Source organism: Corvus brachyrhynchos, unplaced genomic scaffold (genome assembly GCF_000691975.1).
Source record: "Corvus brachyrhynchos isolate BGI_N302 unplaced genomic scaffold, ASM69197v1 scaffold10, whole genome shotgun sequence".
In the NCBI taxonomy this organism is placed as follows: domain Eukaryota; kingdom Metazoa; phylum Chordata; class Aves; order Passeriformes; family Corvidae; genus Corvus; species Corvus brachyrhynchos.
Window position 1 is genome coordinate 1,777,694 of NW_008236180.1, and position 9,817 is coordinate 1,787,510.

The following is a 9,817-nucleotide window of genomic DNA, read 5'->3' on the forward strand; positions in this document are numbered from 1 at the left end:
GTCAGTGTTTAATACATGCCAGAGCCGCCCAGCCAACAGCTGATTGTTCACCGGTGGCTGGCAACCAGACAAGGATTCCTGTTGCTGATGTGCAGCAGACAAGTAAATATTTTGATTCTAACTTGTGTTCTCAGCTAAATTGGCTTTTATATGACTTTATTCCACGAAGTCTGAAAAGAGGACTCCTGCTCTGGAACACTGAGGGATCAAAATCATGTTATTAATCCTCTGTGTGAGTCAAAGGACTGCAATCTTCAGGCTTCACCATATACTCATTCTCTACCTATGGTTGGGAAAAAATTCAGCCTAACCTCCTGTTATGTTTCCTTGCTTTCCACGTTGGTTAATTAAGGGAGTACGTGTAACCAGATGCCTTCTTGTGAAGCAGCTGACCACTGCAACAGCCAGGATGAGCCCAGCAAGGCTGGGCCTGTGTCCTGTACTGTCCCATGCCCTTAGACATGGTGCCATTTATCTATTCTAGCTCTTCCCGAGGCCACAGACACTGAGATCAGGGAGGTGCAGCATCACTGTGACTTTGTCTGTGAGCAGCAGGAGTTCAGGCTGCTCCATGGGAAGAGCTCTGTGTTCTGGTCAGAGAACAAAATATTCTGCTTGTGCCAAGAGTGTACATAGAAAAAACCCAACAGGGTTTGCCTGGTGACCTGGGAGCATTTCCCTCAGGCCCTGCTCACAGCCCTCTGCTCCCAGCACCATACTGGCAACATGCCCTGGGTTTCACGTGTTGCACAGGTGTGCAGTGGCTGACACAGGAAGGTGTAAGATGTGGTGACAGGGCTGCCCTGCATATTGGGTAGCCCAGAGAAAGGCTCTGCCACCCCCAGGGTGGACACAGTGGCTGAGAGAGCCCTGTTCTTCCTTACCAGCTGTGGGCAGGGGAGAGTGCTGGCTCCTGGGAGGAATGCAGGGCGCTGTGGGGCATGGGATTTGCCAGGAGGCAGAGCCATCAGTTCTCAGTGGGTTACACCAGTGTCTCAAACGCTCCCTCCCTACTGAAGCAGTAGGTCCTAAGGCACAGCCCCAGTCTCAGAAATCTTACTCCTTTAAACAGCCAAGACAGACAAAGTTAAAGAGGTACTTGTACTATCATCTCCTTTTGGCAGGCGTCTGGTGGAAGGACAGAAGGCTAAATGACTGCTACAGAGACAGATTTTCACCCAGCCCAGAACTTCAACCTTGTCTGCTCTGCTCCTGACAGCTCCTCCATGGCCATCACAGATGGATGGTCCAATGCTTTCGTGGGTCTCTCCTCACCTAATCATGGCCAATCTCACTCCCTGCTGCTTTGAGAAGTATTTTATCTACTGCTCTTTATGTCATGACTATTCCCTTATGGTTATTCCAGGATTTCCAGTTTTCAAAACTTACTCCCTTCGTTCGCTATATTTGTTTCAGATTCTTACTGTCTCCCAAAGTTGGGCTGGGTTTTCTTGGACAGGTGTAAAATTTTCACTTTTATGCAGAATTATGTCTTTTTGGAGACAGAGTTAAATGTTTTCATACAGACCCCTGTTGCCACTCACTTTTGTGGATTAAATAATTTCTTTTTATAACATCTCTTGAGAAATTTTTTCAGCTTTGTAAAACTTGGCCTGATAAAGTATCAATTGTCTTTGCATCAGATTCTAGCAATGACGCTTAAGTCGACATCAGCTTTCTTGAGCTATATGTTAAAACCTTAGCTCCACACAGTCACGAGTTAGATGTCTCACATGAAGGTCTTACAGAACACCTTTTAATAAAAGCCACCATCCAGGCTGCCTTGGGCCACAAACTGTCAGTCATATTTGATCTAAAAGTCTGTGTTTGGGGCTGGTTCCTTGTCCTCGGAGTGAGAAGTAAATGCCAGTCACCACCCAAAGTACCCTTTGCCCAAATTGCTGTGGCGCCCAATGGCTCCTCACTGCACACAGTGGTGGTGGCACTGATGTGACCTGCCAGGTATGCAGCAAGCCATCAGTGTGACAGTTGTGCTGTTATTGCTGTATGGACAGATACATTTCCCTGTTTGAACCTACTTTGATGTGATGCCCATCCTGCACAGGTGTGTTCCAGGGAGCAAGGTCCACAACACACTGGACACCTGCCCGCGTCCCACGCTGGCCGTAGGTCCCAGGGACTGAGCTGCTGACAAAGGGGACGTGGTACCAAACAGGCATTTGCCTCAGCTCTCCATCTCTATGGCAACAAGCAGGAGATCCTGCAGGTCAGACAAGAGGTGTGTACTCCGCTGCAGCACTACCTGTTTTCCTGCAGGAATGAGGGCTCAAACTGAGCAACCAGGAGGGAAAATCCACTTTATTGTGGCTAAGAGGCCCTTTTAGTTATTATTTATCCAAGTCTCCAGGCACTGTAATTTATCATTAATAATATAATTAAATCTCAGCTGTCTTGAAGGATGAGTTGAACAAGAAAGTAGCCAGCTGGGTACCTGGAAACATTCTTTTATGCCTCTTCATTGCAGGGGAAGTTCATCCCCATCTCTCCAAGAGCTCCACCAAACACACCACTTACGTCCTGAAGACAAAAAGTCACCAGCTTTTCAGTATCTAAACCAATTTGGGCATTAAGTCTGCTAGCTGTTGTGTTGTTATTGGTTAACAAGAAATTGTGTGAAACTGAGAACTAGAATTAATAAAATAACAGACCCGCTTTTCCCATCTTCATTTGCACAAGAGAAAAAAACAGACTCTTGAATCTATTGGTTTATTAGATAAAATTAAGATGCAAAATTAGAGAAACCTGATAGATTTGATATTGAAATGTTGGATGTTGGAGGGAGAAGTGTGTGATCCTACGTGCAAAATAATTACTATTTTAGAGGAAACTACTACATGATAGGGTTTGTTACCCCAAGAAACAATACGGAGGGGTTGGTGTATTCTGAATTTCATCCCAGTTCGCTGCATGCTGACTTCCTCGTGTAAACAGGTCATTTTTGGCAAGGCTTGTGGAATATTTACCACTATTTGTTCCACGGGACTTCAAACTGGGACATCACCACAGTCCAAACAACTGAGCTGTGCCTGCTGGCTAGGGATCCAGCCCAGCCAGAGCCAGGAGCTGGCACTGTTAGTGAAGGTATCCAAACAAGCCACATTTGGGAAGCAGTTGGGAGTCATCTTTAATCATTCAGCACTTTCAGTTGAGTTCGTTTAGTTCCAAGCTGGGTAATTACAGCCTCATTATTTTTCTATTTACAATGAAGACAAGCCTGCAAGCCAGGCAGAATAATTTCTTCTGCTACCGTTGCCATGATAGCACATCTACACCATAAGCAATTTGTCATGGTATCAGTTTTATTAATGGTAAATAATGACTCTTCAGTTAAGCAACATCTTCACATCAGCTGGTGCCTAACCATAAAACACTAAGTAAAATTTCAAGCCCTACAGACAGGTAATTGAGTTGAGATTCCCAGTGCCCAGCATGTTCCTTGCTGACCAGCATGTGTCAGGTTTTCCACATTATTTTTTTCACTGAAATTAATACCCGGCTACAATCAGGCTTTAATTTTAAAGCCACTAAAGCTCATCTAAAAATAAGACATCAAAGTTCCCGTGACAGTAAGTAGAGGCCAGGACTAAGGGAACAGTGGTAGATCAGGTATCAGAGAGTAATTCATCCTGTCTGTCCACCTTCACTGGCTGGAGGGAGAGCTCAGTCCTTGCAGGGACTATTTCTCAGCCCAGAACCCACTGTTAGTGTGGCATACACTGAAGTGCACAGGGGCATCGCTTCAATGGATCTTGCTTCAAATAGTTTGAAGACTGTAATGATACAAAATACATGTTTGAAAACAGCTTTGAAAAAAAAATATCCACAAGAACTGTACTGTGGCACTGGGTTCTGCAAAGGCCCCAGAAAACAAGGTAGGAAATATAGTTATACCAGCACACCTTTTAATTGAAAATTTTAAGTCGTCCGTAGAGTCTGAAGAAACTTCTGCCATTATCTCAAAAAGCCAACAAATTCTGAACGGCACTATTATATTTAATAGGGGGAAATGACTCTGTTTCTGCCACCAAAACACCTGTGTACGTCATGCTGAGCACAGTGACCTGCTTTTGTTTCCTATGGACACGCTCAGGGCTGCAGGAACATGACACACTTAACGTGCACTTTAAAATGACTGCGTGCATCTGCAGCTCAGTTTTCTCGAGTGCGTTCTGCAGCAGGAAGCTGGTTGTAAGATCCCCTGATAAACCAACACTCAGCCCTCAGTTCTTCCCCTTCCTTCCCTTCCAAGATTAAGACTGTGGCTGTTTCTGCCCCCAGTGCACGTGGATTCTGTGAATGCTGAGCCTTGTCAGCTCTTGCCCTGCGCTGCCTTCTGCAAATTGCTTGATTTACACCCTCTTGGGCAACAACTCTATTGAACCCAGAGATGTGACTAGCATGGCATTGTACTGTTAGACTTCTCCAGGGCACTTTTTCTTCTAAATCATCTAGGACAGGAAAAACAGTTAGATAAAGAAGAATGTAATGACTCATTCCCCAATGCCATGGAGGTTCAGAACAACCAGAAAAGAGTTAACAGCACAGCCAACCCCCCAGCAGTATTTCAGTTTCTAAATACAGAGTTCCTTTCTGAGCTGGATGCCCATTTTTGTTATCTTAAAAGTATTTGTGGAACTCTTGGCCAACTTTAAACAAACAAACAGGGAGAAATATTTGTGAAGATAACATGGCCGAGAGTGTTTCTAAGTTGAAGTTGAGTCTTTCTAAGTTGAAGGTTTTAGTTTTTAGACTATTTCTTTAAAGCTTGTGAATAGAAGAAAAAAATTGCTCTGGAGATGTTAAATCACAAAACCATCCCAGCTAAGGCTTTGGAATAACAATCATTCAACTTAGCAAATATCAAACGTGGGAAGGGATTTATCTGACGCATCTTTATGATCATGTGAACTCCTCTCTCAAGGAGAAACAGTCTCTGCTGGAGACACAAGAGGAAGGAACTGTTTTGCCTTCTTTAAAAAAATATAACAACATAAGCAACTGTAACATGCTCAAAGCTTCCTGGCACAAATGCAAAAATGCAACATCTGAAATGTCAGCTGGTATGCTGGGAGGATTTACATGATTTAAAAGATTTATGAGAAAGAACTATTTCACTGCCTTCAGAGCATCTTGGAAAGTAGCAGTGGGGGGGACAACGGAAAAGAAGGGGAAAAAAATCTTCAGCTAAAAGAAATTATCATGGCCAGTGTGATTCTGTATTGCTCTTTTCAGTGCAAGGAAAAAAAATGGGTCAGGCACTCACTGGATTTTAAGCTGCATTTAAAGATGAATGAACAGAGTCTGCCATGACTCTGGGATGTGCTCATTTTCTCACATTACATATTGACTCACATAATCCTGTGGCTCACCTAAAGCCACACATCTCGTCACTGCTCAAGGCAGGATTAAATCAAGAAATTCCTGACTTTTCCTCCCACTGTTGTTTCACTAGAAGCTGTTCTGCTGCAGCCACTGCTGATACACAAAGACTGGCCAGCTGGATTTCAGCACAGGCTCTCAGGGGAGAGATGGGGTCACAGAGACAGGGGAAATAAACCTTGCCTCAATAAAAATATAATACATCAAGCAAGGAAAAGGCATTAAACCATTTGAAACTATAAACTCTGCAACATTTATAAGTGTGCTTGGGCAACGCTCAAGTGGAAGATTGGCTTGCTTTGTGGCTACCCACTCTTGAAGTGGCTGCTTAAAAGCATGGTCCTCGATGTTCTGCACAGCCTGAGGTGCTCCAGCACCAAACTTGAGCCCAGCTCAGCTCTGTGGGGCTGATGCTGTGCCAGGATGGGGGAAAGTTCCAGCTCCAGCAATGCCTCTGGCTCCAAGACTCCTCCTGGGACAGTTACAAGCAGCTCACATCAGTACAGGGCTAGGGCTGATCCAACGATGCCAGCCCCGTCTGGGTCAGATCCTGCGCCCCTGAGGGCCCTGTCTGAGCACCCAGTGCTGTTTGCAGGGGTACCACATTCACCTATCATTAAACTGTTCACTTCCTCCTCCTTTTTACCAGCCATCTGTTGCCAGTGCCTTCCATGGTTCATTCACAGATGTCACTGCAGATCTTTTGTGCAAAATATTCCCTCCAATCTATCTCTGTTTACGTTTTGTTGTTGGGCGGTTTGCTGGATTTTTGGATTTTGTTTTTTTGGTTTTTTTAATATATAAGCCTTTATTTAATTTTATTTAAATACTTGTCAATACATTTAAGTTTCACTGATGCTTCCATAAATAATGAAAGAACTCAGTAATACCATTCCAGGGTATTAGATTAAGGTGAACATTTTTCTCCATCTGTTTCACCAATAACCTAAACTAATGCAGTTTCCAGACCAGAGCGCATGATCTTAAGCGAACTGAAGAGAGTAAAAAGGTCTCTGGTGACACATAAAGACTTAGAGGAGATTGAACAAAGGTGTCCTATAAAATAAATTTCTGGCCAAACAAAACTGGAAAGACACAGAGATTACAATTCCTCTATCATAACAGCAGTGACTCATCCAGTTGCATAGTCACTTGGGGTGAAAAAGAAAACAGTTACTCAATCTCTCAGGGATTTAGACACAGAAGAATATATTATGCAAGTTTTAGCTGCGTTACTAATGGCCTTGAAGCACACAACTCTACTATGACTCTCACTCAGCTCAGCAGATCACAAATAAGATGACTCACGTATCCATGATATGATAGGAAAATAGAGAGCCTAAGAAGTGCAGAGGCAGGTGCTAATACAGTCACAGAGCACGCAGTCAAGGGGAGAAGAGATGTATAAAATCATGAGCAAAGGACTGCAGAGAAATCAGCTTGTGTATTTGGAGACTCGAGGGCATGGCCTAGGTTGATTTTCCTTGGTCTCAGATCAGGGGGTTGTGAGTGTGAAGCCAGGCTGTGTGCGCAGATGAGCCAGGCCAGTGGCACCACTCACCTGCGTGTCCCCAGGGAATGGCAGCAGAGAGCTGCCCTTGGTCTCTGCCTGGCAGTGGTGAGCGAGCCCCTGTACGGCAGCACATGGTGAGATCACACACCAGTGAAAGTCATCCACAAACTTAACAATATTTATACTTGGCAGGACTTCCTACCCTGCTGGTACATCATGATTTGGTAGAAGCTGTTAACTCTGATTGTTTAAAGACTAATTAAACCCACTGGTGGTGCCAGCCATAGCAGTATTTTGCCCATTATCTCATGACTAACCTCCTCGTGGATGAGGGCTTTGACAGCTGTTCTCAAAACACTGGTTAAAATCTGAATGGTTGAGCAGAGCTCAACTCAAATTCTGGACTAAACAGCTGGAAAAGCAATTGTCCCAAGAAAACTGCAATGCTTTATGCTCTGGAGATCAAATCAAAGCACAGATGTAAATATAGCTTAAAGCTAAACACTTTACAGAAGCCAAATAATTAGGAGGATTTTATTAGAAAGCTGATGCTGATACATCTAAATTTGGAACTTTATGCAGGCCAGAGCACAGTTAGATGTTTAGACCTGTACATGAGTCAAGGCAATGCTACTGTAGAAACACAATGTATGATTATGATTTTTTAATTTTTACAGACAGCTTGGCACAGCCATTCCAATTTGCTGTTCCCATCACCTGACTGAAAGATTCTGGATGGTCAAAGGATTATTCAATTATAATGTGTCTGTGAGATCTGGTACCTGCAAAAACACAGTGCATGCAGAGCAGGAACCCTCAAATACTCCGGGGAACATCAGGAAAAATTCTGCGTTTTTGTTATCACAGAAAGGAGACCCTTGAGAGTAACAAGAATAGCACTAACGCACAAGCTTGAGTGACATTTTTTTATGAGCTCAGTTGCACAAAGGAACTGCAGAGAACTGCTTTCAAATGACTAAATCTGACACATTTCCTTTAAATATTACCTAATTCGAAGGGGTTTATTCTAGGCATTTCAACTTACATATGTATGGGATGTAATGTATAGATACAGAAGGGATGCACCATTTCATTCTGCTGTCAGAGCTGATTACCAAACCAGAGCAGGGTATTTTTGTACAAACCAGGATAACCTCCTGCCATATCCTGTGTCGTTCCCAGAGCTGACATCCCGAGGCTGACTTCATCCTTATCTCCTGTTAAACATGTAGGGGTTTAGGTGATGTGATGCAGAATCAGAGAGGGTTTATGATGGCAAGTAAAACAAGCACTTGGAAATCTCTTGTTACGTGGACAGTGGAAGGAAAAAGCTTTTTATCTGCATCCCTTGTCTCTGCCCAGCATAACCCAGTGGAGGATCCCACAGTACTTTGCAAAACTATTTGTCTCATAAATGTCCTGAGAAGAAAACACTTGCAGATTCAAGATTTAGATGAGTTTCATCACTATATTAGTAATACACAATATTCCAATATATTTGAATTATTTGCCCAGGATTACTGGGAAGGGAACACAGGATTTGTGATTGTGCTTTTATTCTGCACATATTCATTGGAACAAACAGTGAAGGAGCAGGGATGTAGCAAAAGCTTTCTTAGAGATCCAGCTGGTGCAACGAGAAGGGTAATAAAAATACATTAGCAATAAAGGCTCATATATTATCTGAAGCAAGCACAGTTCCTATGATTTATGGAGTGACCTTTTTCTGAAAGAAGCCTGTGTGTCCTCATGAATAAGGCTGATTGCAAGAGAGATTATACTGTTAACATAGTGTTCATATATTCTGAGTGTTAAAACTGCTGTGGAAAATACGTGGCTGGTTTACTGGATGCTCTTTGTCATTTCTTGGCAATTTTAGAGGGCAGTAAAGCTGTCATTCTGATTGTTAGTGCCTTTCTGTGATGGAAGGTTTTTTGAACAGGGACTGTGTGAAGGGTCTGACAGAGTGTAAAGTGATGTGCAATAGCTGGAACTGCTACAGCCAGAAAATATCCTGTAACACCAGCTGGTCAGTTCTGACCCTGCCCTGTGATATTTTGCAAGACTAATGCCAATTAAAGACAATGCAAACTGCTTTCCTAAACCTCTGTGCAAACTTTGGTCAAATCCTCATGGTGTTATATATCACGACAGCCAACTCTCATCCACTTCATTTGCTCCCAGACTTTTGTGAGGAGGAGTGAAGTCACACACCTGTCCCTCTCCAACTCCTCCAGGCTGCAACCTGTGCTGGGAATCCAGACCCAGGGAGGCCCCTGTACTCTGGGCAGCTGAAAAACAAGGTCTCTTTTCACCTGGCTCCTCTACCTTCCTCTTCTTCCATGTTAACGGAACCTATCTGTAGTTTTTGTAGCCATGCACCTCCAGGTATGAACTGAGCCTGGTGTGAACTGATGCAGAAGTGTTTCCTTGAGAAACTCCACCTCTGAAAAGCTCCTGAGCTTTCCCACTTCCACCTAGAGGTCCGTTTAACCATACAGGCCAAAATTCATGGACACCCTTCAGTGCTCAGCAAATCATAGAGGAAAAGAGGGGCCGCAAAGTGGTAGTAGGAAAAGGTTCTTCATCCAAAGGCTGAAGGATAGGCTGGAACAGGCTCCCCAGGACAGTGGTCACGGCCAGAACTCAAGGAGTGTTTGGACAACACTCTCAGGAACATGGTGGGATTTCTTGGGGCTGTCCTGTGCATGGCTATGAGTTGGACTCGATGGTCTCTTCCAGCCTGGAACACTCTGTGATGTGACTTCTGGAGCACAAGCACCTGTGTCTGTTACCACGATCGGTCAAGAGTGGGAATGAGTTACAGATCCTGCCCCGGTGAAACAGCTTCGCGAGGCTGAGCAGGTGCGTGGCCCCGGCAGGGCAGGTGACAGCCGTGTCGCC